Below are 13,525 nucleotides of genomic sequence, written 5' to 3'. Positions count from 1 at the left end.
TTTGTTTCTCACTTGTAATGCACCACAAATGGGACAATTTTAGCTTGAGCACTGGTCCAATGATAGCTCTGGGCCTCATCCTGCATGACAAATGAGTAGTTGTCAGCAAAATCAACAGAACGTGGCCTATTCCACCACATCTTCATCAAATGTTTCCTCAAGTAAGATTTTTTTATTTCTGCAGTCCAGGACAAGATGTATAGTCCACCATGTGGAAGTTAATTGATGCTGGGTTGCAAATCACCTTTGCAAGACAGTATCTGGATTCTAGGTCGACACCCATTGGTCGACAGTGGATAGGTCAACACTAGAAATAGATTGACACTGCAATTAGGGCGACATGAACAAGGTCAACATGAAAAAGGTTAACATGAGTTTTTCACTTTTTTGGGGGGACTTTTTCATACTTAATGATCCACGTGGACTATGATTGGGAAAGGTAACCTGTGCCGAGTGCAGCGAGGCACCTTGCCCGCAGCATGGTGAGCGACGCGAGACATGCAAGGGGACGTGGTGCACTAACTGGGGTTCCTCGTAACTTGACAAAGAAAACAACCCCCAAAAAACATTAAAAAACTCACGTCGATCTTATTAATGTCGACCTAATGGCAGTATCATCCGATTTCTAGTGTTGAATTATCCACTGTCGACTAATGGGTGTTGACCTAATGGGTCTAGAAGGTACAAGGGTGTGGTTTCTGCGCAATCTCCTATTGTGATATAATACAGTCACAGTTCTATATCCTTGTTCCCCCCTTATTAGGTGAGATTCATATAAAAAAGTAGATTCACAATGTCTGATTCCAATAAAGATGCCCAAAATACGTGATTCCCTTGTTCTCTCAAGTCCATTTGAGTTATAGGTTCTCCAATTCTCTCTTCACATTTGGTTCAGAAAAATGTAAATTCTTCATCTCCAGTATATGTAAAGAAAAAACAGGAGGGACCACAATAGTGTAACTCAATTTTAATGTAAGAACAAGGGTATTAAAACATAAGGCTGGCAGCGTACCTCAAATTAAGGTGTATAATGCACACCAAGTCTCGTTTTGTATAGTGTCTCTGGGGCCTCTCTGGAACAAGGATCCACCGTCAGAGTCCAAAACTGGGTTGCTGTCCAGGCAAATGCTGTTCACTGACGCGTTTCGGCACACCAGAGCCTTTATCAAGGTGTTTGGGCTAGTGTAAATAGGGGGGTATATATACCCCTTCCTGGAATCTCATTGGTGGATCCATTCCAGGAAGTAAAATTCCCTAATACATTCAATTGTTTCAAATTTCAATAAAATTCATATGAAAATAATCTCTCTTTTACATACATTTCATTATAATACACATTACTTTAAAATGATTTTTATTAACCTCAAAATAATTTAATAAAATTTCTTAAAAACGGCTTCCGGTGTGATCCCAGATGTAGCCGATGTCCCTATGGGTGCACTTAATTCACTCCCCCCGCCTCAGAGCTCAGGCTGATTCTCTGTATCAGCGGAGCTCAGCGTGTGGTAGTGTACTGATCCCCCGGCGGAAGTGTCTCCTCCCGACTTCCGCCTTGCATTCCACCTCGGCGCTTGCGTTCCACCTACGGCCGGCGCTTCCTGCTTTGCGTTCCACTCGCTCTGGGACGTAGGAATCAGGAGTATTAGCCTCCACTGACTTTTCCTACTACATGGGGGATTTATATAAAAAACTGTCTCCCTATATTTTCTATTGAGGTGAAAAAACTCTGTTATTAAAAAAATATATAGAAATAAAGGAGGTTTATGACATGGCTTTTGTGTTTCTTATTCAGTCCCATTAAAGCATATAAACTTGGAATTCTTATTTTGAATAAGACTAAAATAAATTAAAACAAATAAAGTGCAGTTATGTAGAGCACTAGGTGGCTTTAGCTCAATTGTGCAGAAATTATATAGACGGGTTTTATCCTGCTGATAACAATTTCATGGAAAGTATGTATAAATAATAAATATCATAACTTATTATACTATAGGAACCATTTAATTTCGAAATCAGTGTTTATTCCATTTGGATGGAGGGTTTTCATCTCATAAATAGTTCTCATTTTAGTGGTGGCCAAATAATTTTCTATTGATTTTTTTCTCCATTGTTTTTCCACTATTTTAATCCCTATAACATTTTTAATTCCTGATATTGAACTTGAGTGTTTTTCTTTAAAATGTAAGGATAAGGAGTGTTTTTCATAGCCTTTCTTGATGTTTCGAAGATGTTCAGACCATCTCTCTTTTAATGGTCTTGTGGTCCGTCCTATATATTGTAAATTGCATTTACATTCTATGATGTAAATGCAATTGCTGCTGTTACACGTGATGAAGTTGGATATTTCAAAATCTTGTTTAGTAGATGCCGACTGATAATGGGTGGTCTTATTGATTTGTCCCTGATGGTTTCTGCACATTAGACACAGTCCGCACCTATGGAATCCTTTTGTTTTAATTCTACCTTCTCTTTTGGGTGGTATGAAACTCTTGACCAGTTTGTGTTTCACATTATTAGCTTTTTTGTAAATAAATTTGTGTGTTTTTTTTGGAATAACGGTACCTATTATGGGGTCTTTGGTCAAAAGATGCCAGTGTTTAGAGATAATTTTCTCTACTTGTTTGTATTGCCCATTATACGTGGTAATAAACGGCAGTAGAATCTCTTCCTTGTTTGGGTTGATCTTCTCTTTGTTTCTTAACAGTTCTTCTCTTTCCATACTGGTGATTTCTTCCAAAGGTTTCTGTAGTTCATCTTCTGTGTAGCCTCTGGTAAGGAATTTTTCCTTTAGATCTGTTGCTTGTTCTAAAAATGTTGATGTTTCTGTGCAATTTCTTTGCAGTCTCCTCATTTGTCCCTTTGGAATGTTCTTTAACCAAGTTGGGTGATGATTGCTGTTTTTTGGGATGTATGACTTACTGTCAGTTGGTTTATTAAAGTTTTTCGTTTGTAAACAGTTGTTTTTGATGTCTATTGTCAGATCTAGGAAGGTTACCTCTTCTTTACTGATATTATATGTCAAGTTGATGTTAGCTTCGTTTTTATTAAGCTCCTGGCAGAAATTGTTTAGATCTTCCAGTTCATCTTCCCATATGAATATTATATCGTCGATAAATCGATGCCACAATACAATGTTATTAATAAATTTGTTATTGTTCAAAATAGTTGATTCCTCCCAATGTCCCATAAATAGGTTGGCGTATGCCAGTGCGAAACGAGTTCCCATAGCTGTTCCCCGTTTTTGTTCGTAGAATGCCCCATTATGCCAAAAGAAGATGTTCTTCAAAATAAACTCAATGCTTTTAAGGGTCAGTTCCTGTCTTGATGAATCCATATTCGATTTCTCTAGAAAGAATTTTGTGGCTTCTATTCCTTTCTGATGTTCAACTATTGTGTATAAGGTGCTCACGTCCGCTGTAATTAATGTATAATTCTCCTTCCATTCTATGGTCTTTAATTTCCTGAGAATGTCTGCAGTATCCTTTATATATGATTTTAATTTCAGGACTTCTGGTTGTAGATGGTAATCAAAGAAATGTGACAAGTTGGAGGTTATGGATTCTGTTCCTGCCACTATCGGCCATACAGGTGGATTTTTTTTGGTCTTTGTGGATTTTTGGTAGAATATAAAACACTGGTAGCATAGGATTGTTATGACCAATGTATTTAAATTCGTTTTCAGATAATGTTCCTTTTTCCTTGTACTCGCCCAATACATTTTTGAGTGACTTCTCTATCCGTTCACTGGGGTTGGTTTTCAGGACATTATACGTTTCCTTATCGTACAGTTGTTTTTTTATTTCTGCTTCATATTTTTTGGTATCCATAACAACTATACTACCCCCCTTTTCGGCAGGTTTGATGGTTATTTTTTCATTCTTTTCTAAATTCTTACGAGCTGTTCTTTCTTTCCTTGTAATATTTTGATCTTAATTCCGTTGGGGTTTAATTCCTTCTATTTCCATGCTTACTGCTTTCTGGAAGCTTTCGATGAAGCATCCTCGATTTAAGGTCGGATTGAAGTTTGATTTTGGTTTGAAAACTTCGCTTCTGTAATTTGCTTCTTCTTTCTGATTAATAAAATATTTTTTCAATGAAACTTTTCTTACAAACCTTTGTATATCTATGTAGGTGGCAAATTTATTTAGTTTATTATCAGGAGCGAATTTCAATCCCTGTAAAATGGATTCTTCCTCTTTTAATAAAGTGTGTTGACTGAGGTTGTAAATATTCATAATAGTTGCTCCTTCATTATTTCGAGTGGGATCTCATGTTTTCTTTCCTAATTTTTCTTTTCCCTCTATTCCCCCTTTTAGTTTGTTTGTTGCTCCGCCTTTTTTCTAGAATCTTGTTTTCTTCCTCCAACTCCGCTCTAAAAAATGATCCTCGTTTAGTATTTTGAAACGATTGAATGTTGTCATTTGTTCAGGTCTTGATGTTCATGCATCAGGATACCATTCATCTTTCAAAAAATATTCTTGTCTTCTTGGGGCATTCCTATTTTTTCTCATGTTCAGGTTTCTTTTTGTCGTCCCCTCATAATTGTAATTTCTTTCTGTTCGAAATCTTTCTTTCCTGTATCTTCCATAATTATTCTCAGGTTTTGATGTTCTCTCTTCCATTTTTCTTCTTTCCTGGTAATGTGGTGTGATATTTTCTCTCTCCACTCGTCAACTCTCAGGTGTTCTTTTCTTGCATATTACAATCACAGTGGGAAAGTGATCTTTTCCTTTCTCTTTCTCTTCTTAGCCTTTGTTTTGGAGGAGTTTCCTTGTGGATCTGTCATCAATTTCCTCTTGTCACAACTGAGGGCCTGAGCTGACGGGAGGCAGCCTCAGTTGTAGGGGCTGAGATGTACCGGAACCTGGGAGGTTGTATCAGACCCCTGGACATGTAAGTAACATGAATAATAACTGCCCGAAGGCGTGACCACGACAACTTGGATAAAAGTCAATGATGTTTATTATGACAACTCCGCAACACAGCAGCAGTAAAAGAAAACGTAAAAGTCAGCAAAGAATAAATACAGTTCCTGGGTACTACAGGATGGCAGGAGCCACAGGGCACTGGTAGTGTGAGATAGTTCTTATGATCTTCTAGATGGAAAGTCCTTACCAGGCCCGACTGTAGCAATGGAGATAACCCAGGATTGTGCCAGCTGGTGTTCCATGAAAACCTGGGTTGCTGAAGATAAAACAGCTGCTGTGGATACTGGCTGGAACCAGACTGTTGTTAGCACGGAGTGGATACTGGCTGGAACCAGTTAAATAATAAATGAACTTGGGAGCGATGAAATATGAACTGAAATGTAGAACTTGAGAGCGGAGAAATAATAATACCGGTGGAGAGTGGTAAAGTGTAGAAAGGACACCGGCCCTTTAAGGGAAGCTGTACTCTGCTGGAAGCTGAGCTGGAAGCAGGTAATGTTGTAGCTGGAAACAAATGAATCCACAATGGATTGGAGAGTCAGGCTACACCGCAGGTGGAATGCTGGTGCGGGTCTCTATGGTGGAAGTCTTGAGACAGGAGCTGGAACCTGGAAGACAATCACAGGAGAGAGACAAACAGGAACTAGGTTTGACAACCAAAGCACTGACGCCTTCCTTGCTCAGGCACAGTGTATTTATACCTGCAGCAAGGAAGGGATTGGCTAGGCAATTATGCAGATTATCAATACTGAGAACAGATTGGTGGAAATGATCAGCTGACAGAATCCAAGATGGCTGCGCCCATGCAGACACTTGGAGGGAAGTTTGGTTTGTAATCCATGTGGTAATGAAAACAGTAATGGCGGCGCCGGCCACTGGAGACAGGAGACGCCAGGCTGACAAGTGCACATCCAACCACGCGGACACAGCGGAGACCGCGGCTGACGTAATCGCCACTCTGACACTCTGCATGCAGAAGCTCAGGGACGGCGGCGGAGGCCGCGGGAGACGCCATGCCAGATGTAATATGGCGTTACTGTGACAGCGTCTCAGAGAGACAGGAGAGGATACAGGAATGTACACATCAGGATAACAGATGGGATCCGGTCCTGGAGCGCTGAGCCAGCCTTAGGAGGCATCTGATGGGTAAGAAATGGCGTCCAGATACCCGGATCGTGACAGCACCCCCCCCTTTAGGAGTGGCCCCAGGACACTTCTTTGGCTTTTGAGGAAACTTGGAATGGAATCTCCGGACCAAGGCAGGAGCATGGACATCAGAAGCATTGGTCCACGAACGTTCCTCAGGACCATAACCCTTCCAGTCAATAAGATATTGTAGTTGACCGTAACGGTGACGTGAGTCCAGGATCTTGGCCACTTCATACTCAACGCCTCGTTGAGTTTGGACTTTCGGAGTTGGAGGAAGTGAGGAATGAAACCGATTCAAGATCAGCGGTTTCAACAGGGAAACATGGAATGTCCTGGGTATTTTTAAGAAGGGAGGCAACTGGAGTCTGTAAGCAACAGGATTGATGACTTGTTCAATCTTGAAAGGACCAATATAGCGAGGTGCAAACTTCATACTGGGAACTCTTAACCTCAAATTCTTCGTGGATAACCATACCCGATCACCCACCTTGAGAGCAGGAACTGCTCGACGCTTCTTATCCGCAAACTTCTTGTACCTGAACGATGCCTTGAGCAGAGCTGATCGTACGCTCTTCCAGATATTGGCAAACTGATGCAAGGTGATATCCACTGCGGGAACAGAAGTTGCTGGAAGCGGTTGGAACTCAGGGACTTTAGGGTGGAATCCAAAGTTAGTGAAGAATGGTGTTGAAGCAGATGAAGAATGATACTGGTTGTTATGACAGAACTCGGCCCAGGGAAGTAATTGAACCCAGTCATCTTGAGAGGAGGACACATAGATGCGGAGGAAGGCCTCCAAGTCCTGATTCACCCTCTCGGTTTGACCATTGGTCTGAGGATGGTAAGCCGTGGAAAACTTTAGCTTGACTTGGAGGACTTGACATAAACTTCGCCAGAATTTGGCTGTGAATTGAACTCCTCGATCTGAGATAATTTCTTCAGGAAGACCGTGGAGTCGGAAGATCTCTTGTATGAATACTTGAGCCAACTTGGAAGCTGACGGAAGACCGGTGAGAGGAATGAAGTGTGCCATCTTGGTGAACCGGTCAACTACCACCCAGATGGTATTGAACTTGTTGCACATGGGTAAGTCTGTAATGAAATCCATCGACAAGTGGGTCCATGGTCGACGGGGAACGGATAGTGGAACCAGTTGCCCCGCAGGCGACTGGCGGGATACTTTATGTTGGGCACACTTTGGGCAAGATGCAATAAACTCCAAGACATCCTTTTTCAGAGTTGGCCACCAATAGGACCTAGAGATAAACTCCAGGGTTTTTTGGATACCTGTATGTCCGGCAAAACGGGAAGCATGGGCCCAATGCATGAGCTTCTTCCTTAGCATCGGCTTCACAAAACTTTTCCCTGATGGGGGCGTAGAGTCCATCCCTACCGTGGAGAATGCCAACGGATTTATAATAGGATGCTTGTCTGAAGACTCTGACTCATTTTCTTGCTCCCATGAGCGGGAAAGGGCATCGGCCTTGCGATTCTGAGAGCCCGGACAGAACTGGAGTTTAAAGTCGAACCTGGAAAAGAAAAGTGCCCATCTGGCCTGACGAGGGTTGAGACATTGTGCGCCCTTCAGGTATAAAAGGTTCTTGTGGTCTGTAAGTATGGTGATTGAATGAGAAGCTCCCTCCAACAGATACCTCCACTCTTCTAGAGCGAGCTTGATGGCTAGCAACTCCTGGTCGCCAATGGCATAGTTGCGCTCAGCTGGGGAGAACTTCCGGAAGAAGAAACTGCAAGGGTGTAAATGGCCATCTTTAGCCCTCTGAGATAACACCGCTCCTACTCCAACAGAGGAGGCATCCACCTCTAAGATGAAAGGAGAGTCGATGTCAGGCTGTTTCAGAACAGGCGCAGAGATGAACCTTTGTTTTAAAAGATGAAATGCTTGCATGGCTTCTTCAGACCACTTGGACGGGTTAGCACCCTTCTTAGTGAAAGCAGTAATAGGCGCCACAATGGTGGAAAAGTCTCGTATAAACTTTCGGTAATAGTTGGCGAACCCTAAGAACCTCTGGACCCCTTTGAGGGTTAAGGGTACCGGCCAATTTTGGATTGCTTGTAGTTTCTCAGGATCCATCTCTAGTCCGGAACCTGGACACAATGTACCCTAGAAACGGAATGGACTTGACTTCAAAGACGCATTTTTCTAATTTGCAATAGAGATGATTGACACGGAGACGGGACAGAACCTCTTTAACCCAAAAACGATGTTCCTCTAAATCGTTGGCAAAAATGAGGATATCGTCTAGATAGACCACGACATGACGGTATAGAATGTCTCTGAAGATCTCATTGACAAAATGCTGGAAGACAGCTGGAGCATTGCTCAATCCGAAGGGCATGACGAGGTACTCATAATGTCCGTCACGGGTGTTAAAGGCGGTCTTCCACTCGTCACCCTCACGGATCCGGATGAGATTGTATGCACCTCGCAAGTCCAGCTTTGTAAAGATGGTAGCTCCGCTAACTCTGTCAAAGAGCTCAGTAATCAGGGGTAAAGGATAACGGTTCTTGATGGTAATGTCGTTCAAACCTCTGTAGTCGATGCACGGCCGCAGACCACCATCTTTCTTTTTTACAAAAAAGAAGACTGCGCCGGCTGGAGAAGAAGAAGGTCGAATGAACCCCTTTGCTAGGTTCTCTTTAATATATTCCTCCATAGAATGCGTCTCAGGCAGAGACAACGGATAAGTTCGGCCTCGAGGTGGAACCGTCCCTGGAACGAGATCAATCGGACAGTCCCATTCTCTATGAGGAGGAAGGATATCAGCAGAAGCTTTACTGAACACATCCGTGAAATCTTGATATGGAGGAGGTGGAACATCAGACGACCTGGGGGAGGAAGAACAGACAGGCAATACTTTAAACAAACATGTCTCAGCACAGGAGGAACCCCATGCCAGGATTTGCGTAGTCGTCCAATCAATTGTAGGATTGTGAAGACGGAGCCATGGAAGGCCCAGGACCACAGGATGTGTGGCTCTTGGAATCACTAAAAAAGAAATAAGTTCGGAATGAAGAACTCCCACTCTCAGACGAACTGGTAGAGTCCTTAAAGAAATAACTGCATCAAAAATTTTGCTGCCATCCACGGCAGTTAAAGAAATGGACGAAGGAAGTCTCTCGGTGGGTAGGGACCACCGTTTAACATAGGCTTCGGTAATAAAGTTCCCAGCTGCTCCGGAATCAAGGAGGGCAATGACGTTCCGATAACGTTGAGCAACTTGAAGCGAGACTGGGAGATTACAATCTTGAGGAGATGGAGAGGAGATCATTACTCCTAGCCGGCCCTCTCCTTGGCGAGCTAGGATTTGGAGTTTCCCGGACGTTTGGGACAGGCATTAATGGTGTGAGACGGAGCTGCACAATAGAGACAGAGAAACTCGGAGAGACGTCTTCGGCACTCAGCAGGAGTTAAACGGGAACGGCCAAGTTGCATGGGCTCATCTTTAGATGGTGACAGTTGACGAGGAGGAGGAGCAGAAGATTTTGGAGCAGATGATCTTCCACGCTCAGTTGCTCTCTCTCTGAAACGTAAATCAACTTTCGTGCAGAGTGAGATTAGCTCATCTAACTTAGAAGGTAAGTCTCTGGTAGCTAACTCATCTTTAATACGCTCAGATAAGCCATGCCAGAATGCAGCATACAGGGCCTCGTCGTTCCATGCCAGTTTGGATGCCAGGATCTGGAACTGTATCAGATATTGTCCTACAGTACGTGACCCCTGGAGTAAACGGAGAATCTCGGATGAAGCTGAGGTTACCCGGCCTGGCTCGTCGAAGATGCGCCTGAATGTTGACACGAAGGCAGTGTAGGAAGATAGCAGGGTGTCGGACCTCTCCCATAACGGTGATGCCCAATCAAGGGCTGAGCCACTGAGAAGAGAAATAATGTAGGCAATTTTTGTACGGTCACTGGGAAAATTGCCAGGTTGTAGCTCAAACTGAATCTCACACTGGTTGAGAAATCCCCTGCAGAATCTTGGAGATCCATCAAATTTTGCTGGCGTTGGAAGATGAAGACGTGGAGCAGAAATGGGTAAGGTGGGTGGGGTTATAGCTGGAGTCACTGTGGTTGACGCACCAGACGCGCCTGATCCACGGAGAGTTGTCTGAATCCCATCCAGCCGAGTAGAGAGATTCTGGAGACAGCGGATGATGTGGCCCTGTGCAGCCTCCTGATGTTCTAGTCGGGCTGCCAGTTCTTGCATCGGCCTGGCCGCTTGATCCTGGTCTCCGGCTGGATTCATTAGGTCAGTGCTTACTGTCACAACTGAGGGCCTGAGCTGACGGGAGGCAGCCTCAGTTGTAGGGGCTGAGATGTACCGGAACCTGGGAGGTTGTATCAGACCCCTGGACATGTAAGTAACATGAATAATAACTGCCCGAAGGCGTGACCACGACAACTTGGATAAAAGTCAATGATGTTTATTATGACAACTCCGCAACACAGCAGCAGTAAAAGAAAACGTAAAAGTCAGCAAAGAATAAATACAGTTCCTGGGTACTACAGGATGGCAGGAGCCACAGGGCACTGGTAGTGTGAGATAGTTCTTATGATCTTCTAGATGGAAAGTCCTTACCAGGCCCGACTGTAGCAATGGAGATAACCCAGGATTGTGCCAGCTGGTGTTCCAGGAAAAGCTGGGTTGCTGAAGATAAAACAGCTGCTGTGGATACTGGCTGGAACCAGACTGTTGTTAGCACGGAGTGGATACTGGCTGGAACCAGTTAAATAATAAATGAACTTGGGAGCGATGAAATATGAACTGAAATGTAGAACTTGAGAGCGGAGAAATAATAATACCGGTGGAGAGTGGTAAAGTGTAGAAAGGACACCGGCCCTTTAAGGGAAGCTGTACTCTGCTGGAAGCTGAGCTGGAAGCAGGTAATGTTGTAGCTGGAAACAAATGAATCCACAATGGATTGGAGAGTCAGGCTACACCGCAGGTGGAATGCTGGTGCGGGTCTCTATGGTGGAAGTCTTGAGACAGGAGCTGGAACCTGGAAGACAATCACAGGAGAGAGACAAACAGGAACTAGGTTTGACAACCAAAGCACTGACGCCTTCCTTGCTCAGGCACAGTGTATTTATACCTGCAGCAAGGAAGGGATTGGCTAGGCAATTATGCAGATTATCAATACTGAGAACAGATTGGTGGAAATGATCAGCTGACAGAATCCAAGATGGCTGCGCCCATGCAGACACTTGGAGGGAAGTTTGGTTTGTAATCCATGTGGTAATGAAAACAGTAATGGCGGCGCCGGCCACTGGAGACAGGAGACGCCAGGCTGACAAGTGCACATCCAACCACGCGGACACAGCGGAGACCGCGGCTGACGTAATCGCCACTCTGACACTCTGCATGCAGAAGCTCAGGGACGGCGGCGGAGGCCGCGGGAGACGCCATGCCAGATGTAATATGGCGTTACTGTGACAGCGTCTCAGAGAGACAGGAGAGGATACAGGAATGTACACATCAGGATAACAGATGGGATCCGGTCCTGGAGCGCTGAGCCAGCCTTAGGAGGCATCTGATGGGTAAGAAATGGCGTCCAGATACCCGGATCGTGACACCTCTATAGTGAGATCTTCATCAACATCCCTATTTTCATTATTACTTTCCTCTTTATCTCTAACATTTTTTCTCTTCTTTCTAAGGATGATTTCTCTTTCTTTCCTTATAACACGTGCTTCCATTTCTCTCTCAATATCTGGATAACCTTCTACTGATCTATAGGGTAAAATTCTAGTTGTAAGGTCTTCAATCTCTTTCTCTAAAATTTCTAGATCCTTCTTTCTTTCCCCCACTATGAGGTTCATTAGAGAAATGGAACACTCCTTCAAAATATTATCCCATTTTTCTAAAAAGGATTCTTCCTCGTTATTCCCTGATGCTATTTTAGTAATTTTTAATTCCTTTGGGATCATCCCTTCAGATATATATTTTTCTAAGGTTACTAATTCCCACCATGTTTTGCTTTCTTTGCATAAAATGTTTTCTAGAAGTTTAAGGTTTTCTCTGACTTCTTCATCTATTTGTGGAGATCTAGTCTCCCCGTCATCTACATCAAATAATGTATTAATTTATAATTTTCATTTGTCACGATATCCCAACATGATGCAACAACAAATTTAAATACAAGTAAAAGACAAATGCAATAAAGGTATAAATTTGGTGCTTCAAAACGGAAAGCTGCAAAAAGCTCTATGCCCACCTGTAGTGCTAAACAATAGTTCTAGAAGGTACAAGGGTGTGGTTTCTGCGCAATCTCCTATTGTGATATAATACAGTCACAGTTCCATATCCTTGTTCCCCCCTTATTAGGTGGGATTTATATAAAAAAAGAAGATTCACAATGTCTGATTCCAATAAAGGTGCCCAAAATACGTGATTCCCTTGTTCTCTCAAGTCCGTTTGAGTTATAGGTTCTCCAATTCTCTCTTCACTTTTGGTTCAGAAAAATTTAAATTCTTCATCTCCAGTATATGTAAAGAAAAAACAGGAGGGACCACAATAGTGTAACTCAATTTTAATGTAAGAACAAGGGTATTAAAACATAAGGCTGGCAGCGTACCTCAAATTAAGGTGTATAATGCACACCAAGTCTCCTTTTGTATAGTGTCTCTGGGGCCTCTCTGGAACAAGGATCCACCGTCAGAGTCCAAAACTGGGTTGCTGTCCAGGCAAATGCTGTTCACTGACGCGTTACGGCTCACCAGAGCCTTTATCAAGGTGTTTGGGCTAGTGTAAATATGGGGGTATATATACCCCTTCCTGGAATCTCATTGGTGGATCCATTCCAGGAAGTAAAATTCCCTAATACATTCAATTGTTTCAAATTTCAATAAAATTCATATGAAAATAATCTCTCTTTTACATACATTTCATTATAATACACATAACTTTAAAATGATTTTTTATTAACCTCAAAATAATTTAATAAAATTTCTTAAAAACGGCTTCCGGTGTGATCCCGGATGTAGCCGATGTCCCTATGGGTGCACTTAATTCACTCCCCCCGCCTCAGAGCTCAGGCTGATTCTCTGTATCAGCGGAGCTCAGCGTGTGGTAGTGTACTGATCCCCCGGCGGAAGTGTCTCCTCCCGACTTCCGCCTTGCATTCCACCTCGGCGCTTGCGTTCCACCTACGGCCGGCGCTTCCTGCTTTGCGTTCCACTCGCTCTGGGACGTAGGAATCAGGAGTATTAGCCTCCACTGACTTTTCCTACTACATGGGGGATTTATATAAAAAACTGTCTCCCTATATTTTCTATTGAGGTGAAAAAACTCTGTTATTAAAAAAATATATAGAAATAAAGGAGGTTTATGACATGGCTTTTGTGTTTCTTATTCAGTCCCATTAAAGCATATAAACTTGGAATTCTTATTTTGAATAAGACTAAAATAAATTAAAACAAATAAAGTGCAG

The sequence above is a fragment of the Pseudophryne corroboree genome, chromosome 2 (genome assembly GCF_028390025.1).
Source record: "Pseudophryne corroboree isolate aPseCor3 chromosome 2, aPseCor3.hap2, whole genome shotgun sequence".
Classification (NCBI taxonomy): domain Eukaryota; kingdom Metazoa; phylum Chordata; class Amphibia; order Anura; family Myobatrachidae; genus Pseudophryne; species Pseudophryne corroboree.
The sequence above is the reverse complement of the archived record's forward strand: the minus strand, read 5'-3'. Positions refer to the sequence as shown.